Source organism: Anguilla anguilla, chromosome 1, assembly GCF_013347855.1.
Source record: "Anguilla anguilla isolate fAngAng1 chromosome 1, fAngAng1.pri, whole genome shotgun sequence".
NCBI lineage: Eukaryota > Metazoa > Chordata > Actinopteri > Anguilliformes > Anguillidae > Anguilla > Anguilla anguilla.
In genome coordinates this window covers 83,821,274-83,836,578 of record NC_049201.1, presented here as the reverse complement: position 1 = coordinate 83,836,578, position 15,305 = coordinate 83,821,274, and the positions used below count along the sequence as shown (strand labels likewise).

Here is a 15,305-nt window from a genome sequence, read left to right as displayed (position 1 = left end):
AATGTCCTCCACAGCACAAAGAGATAATCAGCTCGAGAAGAAACTAAATGGTGATCAAATCTGGCATATAGGATCAATACGGTAACTTCTGCCGACACCTACACACCTACACACCTACACACCTACACACCTACACACCTACACACCTACACACCTACACACCTACACACCTACACACCTACACACCTACACACCTACACACCTACACACCTACACACCTACACACCTACACACCTACACACCAAGAGCATGACAAACAATGAGTCTGCGCTGAATCCCAGCAATCAGGGGCTAGATATAGGCCTCCCACACCTGACCCTCATCAGAGACAATTAGCTCAGAACAAATGCCTGTGAGGTGCCATCACCTCACCATAGCACTCACACACCTGCCCCTCGTCAGGGTCAATTAACCCACAGAAATCAGAGTGAGAGGTGCCACCACCTCACAGTTGCACTACTCTAAGATAATGTACTGTAGAACATTATTTTATAGAAATTATATACATTCCTTAATGCAAATTCACTTTTGCTTCTGATTGAGACAATGAAGGGAGACTAATAAGTAGGAACACATGCTGATAAATACTGTATATGCAGACTGAAACAACAAAACTACATTTGGAAAAAAAACACAAACAATTTACCTGACACAGAGAGGACGATTACCAACAGGGGTTTGAAGAGCATGGCTGCATCAGATTGAAAATACTCATCAAAATACACATATATACTTGATTATTATTTACACTGAAAATGAATGGCAGAAACAAAGACTCTCAGAGTATTCTATTTATTAGCAAAAAATACCAGACTAACAAATACTACACAAGCGCACACAGTGAGTTTGTGCTGCTAATGTCCCTAAATACTCCGTTTTTTATGAAGAGCTCACACAGTCCAGACAGCAAGGACTCAGACAGGATGTTACTTGACAATTGATATTTGTATGGAAGAAACAGCAATCATTTCTAGTCTGAAAATACATTTTATTTTTTGATTTATCCCAGTTCAATCTTCTTGTACCTCAAAATATTGTGACATAGTTTTGATTAAATTAAATGATATGATAATGCACTTACCAGGAGAGAGTTCTGATGTGGCCTCAGTGCTTTGCTAATGAGCCATTAGCATAAAACAGCCTTACAGACAGAGCAGTGTTTCTGAATATGATCGGAAATAAAATGCTTCACACTAAATATAAATTAGAATGTGCAGATGCAGATCTGACTTACTTCCCCTTTTTCAAGTCATGCACATTTGAAAAGTTAACTGATAAAAATGGCAGAACAAACGCGGTCATTAGCTTTGCGTTTGGTCAGGACTAACTGTACATTTTTAAAAGGCTGGGTAACTCCATTCTCTTATTGAGATTCAGATTCCAATATGAATATCAATGACAACAGCTGCTCTTAATCCCAATCAATTGCAATTATGTTTATTTTGGATATTATAAAATAAACATAACAATTCTGCTTACAAGCATAATTCCTGATCCATTTTGACATATGCAATAATGAAGTCAAACTTTGCATTTGTAAATATTCCTGAATCCACACGCTCTATAAGACAGACATGCTGACGTGCACACTTCAATGCACACGCATGCACACCTTGTAAATGTGCAGATGGGCTATCACTACTATAACTTACAATACAGCACTGCTTATCGATCACTCTTAAAACTCTCTGGAAAGCTGGCTACCTTCCCTCCAACAAAAATACCTGAACAACACTCCCCTGTCTATGTGCCTTTTTCTGTGAACCCCACTCCCCCCCCCCCCCCCCAGCCCCCAATTTGCACCACCCCCTCTCTCTACACTTACAGAGGCCTTCCCAGTCCACAAACCATTTAAATGGGTGCAGCAGTTCAATCACACATCTCACATAAGCACATGTATGAATTCACTTGAGATCTTTATTCCATTCACTGATGTGCAATTAATACAGACATTGTTTCTGTTTTTTTATTTTTTTTTTTATTTCAGCATCTCTGTCTGTTCCCAAATGAACTTTGGGACTGCATTGGCAATTTGAACTAAAGCTAAAAGCAGGAAGCTATCTGCTAATGTATACATTGCTGCTAAGGTCTGAGGCTTGTCCTATTCCAATACATGTACAGTATAAACAGTCTGTAAAAGCAGAAGTTTATAAAAGATATATTTTCTATTTATTTCATTTAACTCAATGTGGCGCAGGTCTCACCCCGTACTAAAACATAAATGACAGTACTGATGACATCATTTACTAAATTTTTCCACTGGGTTCCTTACCCATCCTGTGTCTGCTATATATATATATATATATAAGCCTTGTTTTCATTTGGAAATCCAGCAGGCCCTGTGGGATGTTTTTTTTTAAGTACCTGTTTAGTGGTTTTCCTGCACATGTTCTATTCCATCAGCAGAACCCAGGGGGTAACACCTACAGTACATGGTTCACTTACAAAATTCTTCAAGCACATTGTTAAAAAAATACAAGGTATGCTCTGAATTCTAACGTTTAGCAATACAAAAAATAAACACTAAGAATGTGAAAAACAAATTCACCTCATGTGAATTTATACTCTAGATGGGATCAGTTCAGTAATAAGCATAATATAATCACAAAATGTGCACAAGAATGTCATAGTAATGTAAATGTTATACAAGTATTAATAAAAAAAAATTAAAAAATTGAATTATATGTAAAGCTCAGTTCTCCAGTATATTTGAACAACGATTACATTCAGCAATGATAATGGCTTTCAGTCACCAACATCTTGATAATACTTTGTGTACAATATGAAGACATGAGCTGATATGCATGCAAATTTTGATAGAATGCCAAAGGAATGATCCATTCTGAGTACATCTTTGCAGATCCAATAGCCACAGTCATCCTGGTCATGTGACAAAGGCACAGTCATGTGACCTGAGTTCATGAAGAGAGTTTATGTTCACTGGTTTTAATAAATACTCTTAAATGTATCATCCAGTGAAGGAAATGTTTGGTTCATACTGCTTGAGGATTACTTTGCAGACAATATGCTGTTTAAAGTTCAAGAAAAAACTCAGAAAATGCTCACACATTAAAAGAAATGTCCAAATTTACGTTGAATAACCAGCATTGGTCCACAGTTTATGAAGCAAGATATCTTCCTGGTTTATTTTCACTTGTCCAGTTTTCGAAGTGTGCTGTAGAGAACACAGTCTTCCTTTACGGATGGTGCTGGTGACCTGCATGGAGAAAACAGCGCATTTAGACTCTATTAAAGTCACAGACATTCTCATTCTCATTTCAGTCAATCCTGCCTGAGCCTTTTTCACATTTAGACACACCTTGCAACATGAAGCACAAGCAGAAGCTTTAGCTACAGAACAGTTATCTGGAATTTTGGAAAACATTACATCACTGTGATGTCATAGGCTGAGGTCACACAGCAGGGAGATGAAAAGAGAAGAAAGTTGACAAGCAGAACAAACCAAATGATGAATCTAGATCAGTGGAACATCCAGTCCTCGTATTACCACGTTCTTCTTTTGACCAGGCAGAGAAGTTCTTAGCAAAGCAGCAGCGAGAGATTACAACATTTTAAAATACTTGAACTGTGCTTTGGGACTGCAACAAACAAACAACCAAAATATAGAAAGTGTGCATCAAAGCAACACCCGGTCCTACAAACACATAAATATATAAACTGTTACAGATGTACTGAGAAGTACTGGAATCTCAGAAATGCTCATTTGCATTTTTCTCTGAAATGCTCATTTGTATTTTGTTTCCAGAGATTGTTTTGTACATGCTTACATGTCCAAATGTTATGGATGCACGTTTTTTGTCTATCATTAATTTCTAATATTGTACACGCTGATGTAAATGTAGCACATCTACTACGGCTAGAATCTAAATAATTATTCGTTTTTTTCCAATATAAATCACAGCACAACCATCTCAGCTCTCCCCAGTGAGACACTCTGGTCTGTCCAGTGAGACACGCTGGTCTATCCAGTGAGCCACTCTGGTTTATCCAGTGAGACACTTTGGTCTGTCCAGTGAGACACTCTGGTTTATCCAGTGAGACACTCTGGTCTGTCCAGTGAGACTCTCTGGTTTATCCAGTGAGACACTCTGGTCTGTCCAGTGAGACACTCTGGTCTGTCCAGTGAGACACTCTGGTCTATCCAGTGAGACACTCTGGTCTATCCAGTGAGACACTCTGGTCTATCCAGTGAGACTCTCTGGTCTGTCCAGTAAGGGTCGTTCTCCTGCTGACTCCATAGAGGCCTCGTCTGGCTCCAGTCAGAGAGAGCAGCCTGTGATAAAAGCTGCTGGAGAGAGATAATAGACCTGACACAGCGACAGTCAGCACAGGTAGTATAAAGGTGGGATATTCTCACCTGGGGGCAGCACTGGAGGGCGGATCTGGATGCTGGCGTACTGAACAATGGAGTACAGAACCTGCTCCTTGTTGCGGATGTTAGCGGGAAACACAGAGAGGTAGAGGGGAACTTCACCGTCGTCTCTGTCCTGTGTTCCAGTGTGACTCATTGCCATCCCTGAGATGTTGCCAAAAATGGGGCTTTTATTCCCCTGCAGGGTAAAGAAAAGAGGCAGGAGAAGGATGGGAAAGTTCCACAGAAAGGTCCTGTTCATTTCAGTGAGCTCCTCAGAGCTGGAGTGAGCTACTCGCCCCCATTAACGACAAAACATGCATTTAACCTGATATAAAAAAATCAGCTAATGAATCAATGTTTTATATTCAAATACATGCCATCAGCAGTTAAATATCAGCTGAACCAGACATACAAATGTAATACACTTAATACAACTTATTTTCTCTCTAACATGACCAATTTTGCAGTGGGTTTTCTTAAAATCTTGGAAAGATTTCACACCGAAATACTCCATTCATTTCAAAGCATATATTTTTAACCAATAGCAATAAACCCTCATCACAACAATAATTTCTTTGTATTTATTCACTGAAATCAGGTGAATACAACACATAAAGTACAAGTCACTCTCCCTGCCTCTGTATGTAATTAACAGATTATTGCATGCACAAAAGCAGTATTGTACGGTGTAGCATGTTTCTGTCATATACTACAAACCCATTTGAGAAACCGAAACTGTCCTTTATAGGGGAATACACATAATTAACTCCTGAAATATTTCCATTAAGCATGTCAACATACTGAAAAATGACACAGAGAAGATAATACCCTCTGTAGATAATCTGCTAAACCTTCAAGGCCATATGGCACACACTGCTATGCTTTCTACATATTTGTAAGAAAGGTGCTATATAAATAAATAAATAAATCATGTCTTATGACTACTGTTATAAAGCATTATGAATGTTAAACAGTCTTCATAACTCTTTTTGTACTGTATTATGAGCATACTACATAAGTAGTATATAATGTATTATAGACAGGCATCATAGAAAGTGTTATCGAATTTCGGTTTTCCATAGATAAATACATGTATGCACATATGCAGACTGATTTCACTGACTCACCTGCCTGTCCCCTTCTGTCTCATTTGTTGATTTTCTCCTCCTGATTATTCAGATAAAAATAATAAAAATAAAAAGTAAATCTACCTTCAGACAAATATTTAAAGAACCCCCTCTTGTGCAAACAACAATTTGCATTTGTTTGAATGATGTGTATTGCTGAGGCAGTAGTGCCCATGTATGTGCATATTTTTTATTATTCAGATGTCATTTGGTCACAGGAAATGAGCCTGAGTTACGAGAAGCTTCTTCCTGCCCAGTAAATGTAGTTCTGCTTTATTCAAACCAACACTGACTGCAGCTCAAGGGCAAATTGATGTGTTTGTCAACACTTCATTATGGCCTGCAGCTGTCCACATGATTCATATTAAGAACAAGCTTTAATGGGATTTTGTAACCCCATAATACAGGTCTGATATTAAACTTATTTGGACACTAAAACCTATCAGTCAAAGTGTATGAAAATTGACATCGCAATAAAATAAAATGACTAATAATGTAATGGTCTAAGCTCTAATCAGACATTAGAGGGGGGGATATGGCATCAGCATGATGTAATGTAGTTAGTGCATGACAACAAGATTCTACAGAAATGTACACTCGTTTTAAACTATGAGTCTAAATCAGACAAACAGTAATTCACACTGGACCACAAACCGACTCATTTTCAGCCACGTACCTCATGCACACAACACCCAGAAACACAAGAGCCAAAATGGCAGCCACTCCCACAGCTGCAGCCGCGATCAGTGACTGACCTCCTAAGCAAAGTCAGAGAGATGTAGCCCTGTCAGTTATGATATAGCAGTGTTCATTTCACAACATGCCTCACCATGGTCCTTAAGGCGAAAGTTTATAAATGTTTAAATACACCCCTTATATGCCTACCTTTACTAGAAATTTCTGTACATTTGAATTTTACTGAATTCAATATTGGCATCATGATACTTTTAGTTACACTGCTCATCATCATTATCTACCATGATCCGGTTCGGATTGTAGCACCAGTATCATGATCAGCATTGCTTAATAGCCTCTGGATCATAATCAGCGTCAGATAAAATATTGTATCAAATATGTTCTGGTCCTACCTTGCACTGTGACCAGTATAGCAGAAGCATTCTGAGCTCCAAGTCTGTTCTGTGCCTCACAGTAGTACTGTCCTCTGTTCCAGTATCTAAAGTTAGAAAAGTTCAAACTCTGTCCAGATCCTGCCTGCCAGACTCCAGTGTCATTCCTCTTAAACCAGATGTATCTCTGCACTGGTGGGTTGGCATCACTGCTGCAGGTCAGAGTCACTGAACTGCCCTCCACTATTTCACCAGAGGGGTGCACTGATACTGAGATGCTCTTCGGAGGATCTGAAAGAGGGAACAATAATTTGTAGTTTCATGTGAAATTTAAACCTGTCTCAGGCATACGTCATGTTTTCAAATCATTGCATCATGGCATTTTTTAAGATATTGAAGATTAATCCAATGCTTTAATGTCAGTACATTTACATGCAGCATGGCATAATCTGTACAATTTAGTTGATGATGAAGGCTGAGAACTTTCAAAACTGTGAGATTTGAATTTTGAAAATAACAAATAAGGTGAAACACACAAGTTTGGCCCCTTGTACTCACATCTCACATTAAGAGCCACTGCAGGGGACTGAAGCTCATAGCCTTTCACAGCACAGGAGTAGCGGCCTCGGTCTTTACTGCTGGCTGTGAACTGGTGACTCTGATCAGTGAAGGACAGAGGAGATCCGTCCCTGTTCCAGATGAAGGCTGGGCTGCCAGTCAGAGTGCAGGTGGTGCTACAGTTCAGTCTCACACTCTGTCCCTCTGTGACTGTGTCAGGATACACCATCACCTGTAGATCTGCAAATAGCAAATTAAACCTGTAAAAAAGTTTCCAGTCATACTTGTGGGTAGAGAATCCTCTGAGTTTATATCATAAAATAATTACCAGTGACTTCCAATGTGACACCAGGAGGTCCAGTAAAATTATTACGGGCGGTCAGGATCCTGAATCGGTATGTTCCTGAATCACTTATTCTCAGTTGGTTTATTCTGAAAGCACAGTCACTGTTCTGTTTCCCCAGGTACTCCACACGGTGAGAGTACTCTGAGTCCTGGGACAGGTCATGTAGACCGTTCTGGGGAAAAACCCAGAATGTTTTCTGCACTCTGTCAGGTGTGGGATATGAGTAAGTGCAGCTCATGTCTACTGAAGACCCCTTTAAGGCACAGATTCTCTCAGGGGTGTAAGTCACGCCCCATCCCTCCTCGCTCAGAACACCTGAAAAATACAAACACACCCGCACACACACACACATGCAGACACACATACGTGCACATACACACACACACAGATGCACGCACACACACATGCGGACACATACACACGAACACATGTATACATACACATACATACCCACACACATGCGCACACATATGCAAATGCACACACACACACACGCACACACACACACAAATTCACGCACGCACACACAAACACACTGCTCAGAAATCCTTTAAAACACAGATTTGTTCGCAACATGACAGCTAAGAGATTCAATTAACAAAACTTTAAAGCAAGTGCACCTAACCTCTCCAAAACAATGGAACATCAATAATTGTACTTGTATTTCAATACTAACTGATGTCAGTAGATGGCAGTAGCCGCCGATCAATGTGAGATTCGCAGGTACAGGAAGTCTTGCTTAGTAGCTAGCTCTGCTAGAATGTAGTAGCAAACCAAGCAAGTTAAGAGCAATTGTCTGCATATACCTTCGGCGGAAAACTGTTATGTTTTGCTTGCAGTGAAACAAACTGCTTTCATTAAAACGTGGCACCGGAATACTTGTTTCGTCATTCTAAGAATGCAACATGCACAATCAACATCTCCAATCATCTAGTACAGCCACAGATATTTATATCATGCCTCTGTCTCAGTTTCAACGCAGAGTGTGAAGAGAAACTTCATCTTAAAGGTTCTCTCTTTTTCCCCTCTCTTTTCAGATGAGAAACATTGCACTACTCTAAACTAATGTACTGTAGAACATTATTTTATATTAATTATATACATTCCTTAAAGCAATTTAAATGTATTCACTTTTGCTTCTGATTGAGATAATGAAGAGAGACTAATAAATAGGAACACATGCTGATAAATACTTTATATGTAGACTGAAATATCAGAACTACATTTGGAAAAAAAAAAACAATTTACCTGACACAGAGAGGATGATTACCAACAAGGTATTGAAGAGCATGGCTGCATCAGATTGAAAATATTTATCCAAATACACATGTACAGCTCTTGATTATTATTTACACTGTGAAAATGAACAGCACAAACAAAGACTGTCAGAGTATTCTCTTAATTTGCAGAAATAACAGAATAACAATTACTACACAAGCACACACAGTAAGTTAATGTGCTGCTAATGCCTAAAAATGCTTTGGGTTTTATGAAGAGCTCACAAAGATTCCAGAAAGCAGAGACTCAAACAGCCTTTTACTTGATGAATGATATTTGTATGGAAGAAGCGGCAATCATTTCTAGTCAGAAAATGCATTTTATTTTATATTTGATTCAAGTTTAATCTTCTTGCACCACAAAATATCATGACGTAGTTTTGACTGAATTAAATAATATGATAATACACTTACCAGGAGAGAATTCTGATCTGGCCTCAGTGGTTTGTTAATGTGCCATTAGTATTAAACAGCTTTGCAGACAGAGCAGTGTGGCTGAATATGATCGCAAATAAAATGCTTCACACTAAATATAAAAGTAGAATGTGTTACAGATCTGACTCACTTCCTGAATGTCATACTCATTTTAGATTTTATCAGATACAAACATTTGAATAAAATATACAGAGACGTTTGCTTTGTGTCTGGACTGGAACAGTAGTGCCTTTTCAAAAAGACTGGGTAATTCTCATTTCTTTGCCCTCACTGTATTATTGAAATTCAGATGTCAATAATTATGTTGATTTTTGCACATTACGCTTATAAAATAAACATAACTACTATGTTTACAAAAATGATTCTGGATTACAACACAAACTGATGCTACGATCTGAGGCTTTGCCTATTCCAATACATCCATCTATCCATCCATTATCAATACCTGCTTATCCTGAGCTGGAGCTGGTGCTGGAGCCTATCCAAGCATGCATTGGGCGAGAGGCAGGAATATACTCTGGTCAGGCTGCCAATCTATCGCAAGGAACACACACTATTCACTCACACATTCATACCTATGGGCAATTTAGAGTCTCCAATTGGCCTATTTGTATGTTATTGTACCGTGGGAGGCAACCGGAGTACCCGGAGGTACATGCAAACTCCAGACAGAAAGGCCCCAAGCCGAGATTCGAACCCAGTGCCTTCTTACTGAGGCGACAGTGCTATCCACTGCACCATTGTGCCACCCCTACATGTACAGTAGTTAATATAAAAGTGACTGTAAAAGGTGTGATAGGCATCAGGCACAGGTAAACACTCATACATTCAGGAGCCCTATACAAAATCCATTACCTAAACCAGATTATTTAATTCAGATTAGTAAAAGATCTTCCAAGAAATTGATCTGAAATGTACATACAGGACTTCCCTATTTTACTAACTGCCCCATCTACAAGTAGATTGAATGTATTGCATCCATCTATCCATCCTAGGTAAATTTTACTGCCACAAACAGCATGCTTTACCATTGCTACCATACGTAGCTCAGTCGTGTTTCATGCATCGGATTTTTGACATGAAGCCGAAACATCAACAAAACGCTGCTGTAGCTTAGCCTATAACCCGCTTATTAACATAAAGATTGCACACACTGTACTTTCACAGAAGATGAAAGGAGTGGACAGACGTAGTTTTTGTATCTTTGTGTATCGCAGCAGTGCAGTATGGTGGTTTGGGGGTCCAGAGTGTGACTCTGGGAGCTCTGAGGTTGTAGTTTCCATCCCCACCTGGAGCACTGCTCTGGGGCCCCAAAGCGGGTACTGTGAGGTGCCCCTGCTTGGCTCTTTTGTGCAGAGGAGAAGCGGGCATAGCTGTGGGTGAAGTTGCCTAATTTCAGATGAGTGCCACCCTGACCACAGACAATGGAGGAAGTTAAAATGCCGCTCACTTCCTGCAGCCTGTTCTATTCTTTATTTTATTTCACATCTCAGTTCTGTGTCCGGTGCTGCTGCACTGTTTCTGTGGTTGGTGTTCATGCGACCTTTTAGAACTCTGCCTTTGCTTTGCCTGTTATACGGTCCTTCATGTACATAATTAGTTGCATTTCAATGCGGATATTTCATAAAGATGACTTTTACTACATAAAACATATTGTATAGTATTATTATAGAATCTTTCACAGAGATGAACTTGATCCCCACATGTGAACTAAATGGAATGCAGGCAAAACATGATGGCCATATGAAGAAAATAATGATAATATTTTTCAGATCAGAGGTTAGAGGTTCACAGTGCATTACAATGCTCAAATAAACCATAATACATTGATACACAAAAAAAAACAATGTATGTAAAGAAAACAAATAAAATATGCATTCTTTCAAATACTTAAAACCAGACAGAAACATAAATATGGGCTCAATACAACAAGGCAATGTAAAATTAAGTACTAAAACACTGTTTTGAAAACATCTAAGAACTTACCTTTAAAAGTGACTTGAGTTTAGAGATTATAATCTGCGCAGACTATAATACAATATGAGACTGTAATATCTTCAGACAGGGGTCTGGAGGACTATACAAAGGAGACACACACACACACACACACACATTATTTCAAGAATAAAATTTAGTTTCACAAAAGTTGAAATGATGGCAAAATCTATTCTTCAGGAATAGAGCACACCAGTAAATGCAGTTCATTTACAGTTCTGTGCATGTCATAAAGCCAAATAACTCTACTCATCTCTGTTGCAGAGCTGAGCATGAACAGGAACTTCAGATTAATCCTATGCTCTATATTTCACAATCGTATGCTATACATTTCACAGCAGATGTGTGTTAAAAACAAATGTAAAAAGATTCTGCTCAGCCTAGAATCTCTGAACCAAATTCAAATTCAAAATAACTTTATGTATGCGTTAGGAACTTCATTTGTGTAAAAGCGTCAGTGCATACACAATACATAACCGGACAAATGACAAACACAGATTAGACAACATACAAGTGTAGCTTAAAACAGTTAAAGATGTCCGCCAGTAGGGCATCTAAACAATATATGTGTATGTAAGATTTAGATTCCCATTTCCTGTAACATATGTCTTTAATTTTTTGCTTTCCCTGTCTAATGAGTTAAACAGGTTACATGAAATTATAGAAATTCTAAATAGATTTTCGCTTCTGATAGATATTGTAACCCCTGTAAACTGGCATTAATAAGCAGAACTGAAGTAACTAAATTTTGTACCTTAGGCAGAGAGAAGAGCTTACAAAAATACTGTTGAGGTTGTTTGGAGCATGACTGCATCGGCCTGAACATATATATAAAAAACATAACTTATATTATTGCCTTTTGTTTTTTAAGCCATAACCAAAATTCCACAAAAAAATCACTGATATTCAGCGTTTAACAGATAGCATGGAAAGTAATAAAATTAAGAGTTACTTTCAGTATGCAATGATATATATAAATATATATATATATATTTTTTATTTTATTTTACATAATTTTAATTTTAAGAAAGCTAATTTACTGTTTTAACAAATGCTGTGCATGTTTTCCCCACTGGTCACATAGCCACCTTTCAGCAGCGAGAGAGACTGATCTCCATTAGGATCACTAGATTAGCACAGAATAAAGCACTCGCTGTAATCCGTAGATCAGAGAACAACAACACTGTACTTAAATTTCTCCACTCTTTAAAAAAATTGCAATAAATGTAACCGTGCAAAAATCAAAGACGTCTTCTCTCAACTTCTATCAAGGCACTCTACTGAATCATATACATTATTTTACAACTCAATGAAAAAATGTGCTAACAGCCATTAAGAATAAAGCAGGGCTATATTGTGCACTTACGCTGGTAGAGGAGGTGTGATCTTAACGGTTTTCAAACTGTCTGAAATGGCCCTGCTGACAGGCTCATATTTCTGAACATGGCAGACTGACTGTGATGTATGCAAAGCTTGAATAATAATTGTTTCTATTTGTAAATATTATTACAGTTTTATTTAACCAGGAGATTATAAAAATATCTTTTTCAAGAGTGTCCTGGCCAAGACAGGCAGCAGCCCATGCAGTTTAACATGTTTGCAGAATGACAATATAAAATCAAACTATCGACAACTAAGATTATTTTACAAGAAAGTAACTTCACTGTGTAATTTGACATATTGGTACACAATAATGAATATAAAAACATTAAAGAGCTACATGAGCATCACAGCTGTGTAAAATATGTTAACAAAAGACGGAACCATGTTCCAATGCGAATGACAATATTTTGCTGCTGTAGCCTTGCCTATAACCCCCAGATCAACATATAGATTGCACTTACTTTTGCAGAAGATGTAAGGAGCACACAGGCGTAGTTGTCTTTGTGAAAGTATCATAGCTCTGGGGTCCCAAAGCGGGTACTGTGAGGTGCCCCTGCTTGGCTCTTTTGTGCAGAGGAGTAGCGGGCGCGGCTGTGGGTGAAGCTGCCTAATTTCAGAGGAGTGCCACCCTGACCACAGACAGTTAAAGTGCTGCTCACTTCCTGCAGCCTGTACTATTCTTTATTTTATTTCACACCTCAGTTCAGTAGGGGTGGTGCAGCACCTTATCTGTGGTTGATGTTCATGTGACCTTTTAGAACTTTGGTTTGGCTTTGCCTGTTATATGGTCCTTCATGCACATAATTAGTTGCATTTCAATGCTTATACTTCATAAAGTTGATTTTTACTACAGCCGATTGGATTATTGTATCTTTCACAATTCACAGAGATGAAATAGATGCCCACACATGAATAAAATGGAATTTATATGAATATTATTTAATTTATTTTATTTTATTTTTTTTAATTTATTTTTTTTGGGGGGGGGGGTGTTTGCAGGCAAATCATGATGGTCATATAAAGAAAATAATGATAATATTTTTTCAGAACAGAGTTTTGAGGTTCACAGTGCTTTTCAATGCTCAAATAAAACATAATACATTGATACACATAATAAAACAATGTATGTAAAGAAAACAAATAAAAATATGCATTCTTTCAAATAGCTAAACAGTCTGAAAGTAAAAATGGGGTCAATACAACAAGGCAATGTAAAATGTAAAGCTAAAACACTGTTTTAAAAGATTTTGGACCTTGCTTTTAAAAGTTAACTGAGTTTGGAGATTACAATCTGCATTAATCTGCATTATAATCTTCCCATTCAATGTGAGATAGTACATGCGCATGTACATGAGTTATGAGCGTGTGTGTAACAGGGTTATATAAACGTGTAACGGTTTCACAGGAGCATGCATGCAGCAGGGTTACATGAACATGCATGTTGCAGCAGGGTTACATGAACATGCATGTTGCAGCAGGGTTACAGGAACATGCATGTTGCAGCAGGGTTACATGAACCTGCATGTTGCAGCAGGGTTACATGAACATGCATGTTGCAGCAGGGTTACATGAACATGCATGTTGCAGCAGGGTTACAGTACTCTGGGAAAAATCCTCCACCAGCAGCTCTTTATAAGATGAATAAACTAGCAGAAACAGACAGCAGTTCTGTGAAGTTAAACACAAAAAGAGACTCTTTCACCCTGATCTCCGCCATTTCTCATTCTCTGCAGATTCTCTCCTCTGTGTGTTTTAATCCCACACTGAGGCCTCGTCAGCTCTCTGAAGCACAGAGTTTGTGTCGCTGGTTGCGTTTGTCACTCTCTGAAGGCTCTGCTCTGAGGTGAGAAACAGGAAGAGACTCAGTCACACATATGTGCGCCTCCAGTTGCACTGTTAAAAGGGAACCAGAGTGGCCACACAGCCCCTTGCATTCCCTATCCACTCTGTTGTCCCCGAGAACGGATTCCTCTGTTGACTTGGTGGATTATATATCTCAGAATCACTTGAAGAATTTACATTACAGAAGCATATTTTTCACATGATAAAAAATCATACCAAATAATATCCACAGATACAATTACAACATATTGAGAGTTAAGTGGGGAATATTCCTCAATAGTTTTAACCAATAAAAATAAGGAGGAAGACTGAAAATGACTGCATCACACAGTGATGAACTGGATTAACTGTAACTTGCCTGGTGTGTATCTGTGCTTTGTGTCTTCTGCTCAGCACAGACCTACTGACTTTGCAGTTTCATAAAAATACAGCATGTACACAGAACTGTCCTTTGCTTTTCTGAACGGCTGGTACGGTTATAATGGTGAGAATATCCAGGTGAGAACTTGTTACTTACAGTACGAGAGCGTCTGCTCCTCCCTCTCTCTGTTGGTGCTCTTCTTCCTGCTGAAAAGGGGGAAGGGGGGGGGGGGTGGTGAGTAACAGACCTTCAGGAGCTGTGGATCAGACATCCCAGATGACATTTTGTCATAACATTCCTACCTGCTCCTCTGAATTCAATGGCAAATTAGTAAAAATACTGCATATCTCTCTGATATCTAATGGTGAATTTCTATAATCATGTCTCCTCAGTGATGATTGATACCCAGATGCTTTTGCATTGCAAACATTTACCTTGTGCACACCATGATAGCAAAGAGTGCAAAATCCACTGTGATTCCAACAACCCTCCATACAAGCGCTGTCCTATCTCCTGCTGTAAATAAACAGAGATAGCAT

At 38.6% G+C, this 15,305-nt stretch overlaps 1 protein-coding gene and 1 long non-coding RNA gene across 2 annotated transcripts in view; both read right to left on the bottom strand.

Moving 5' to 3' along the window:
* LOC118232142 (basement membrane-specific heparan sulfate proteoglycan core protein-like) overlaps positions 1–15,305 on the bottom strand; it is a 1,449,502-nt gene that overhangs the window by 354,522 nt on the left and 1,079,675 nt on the right. The window lies entirely within an intron of this gene.
* LOC118232570 lies at positions 11,311–13,243 on the bottom strand. The gene is made up of 2 exons (XR_004766342.1): positions 13,025–13,243; positions 11,311–11,998 (listed from the first exon to the last, which is right to left on the bottom strand). It is a non-coding gene; the product is annotated as an uncharacterized LOC118232570 (long non-coding RNA).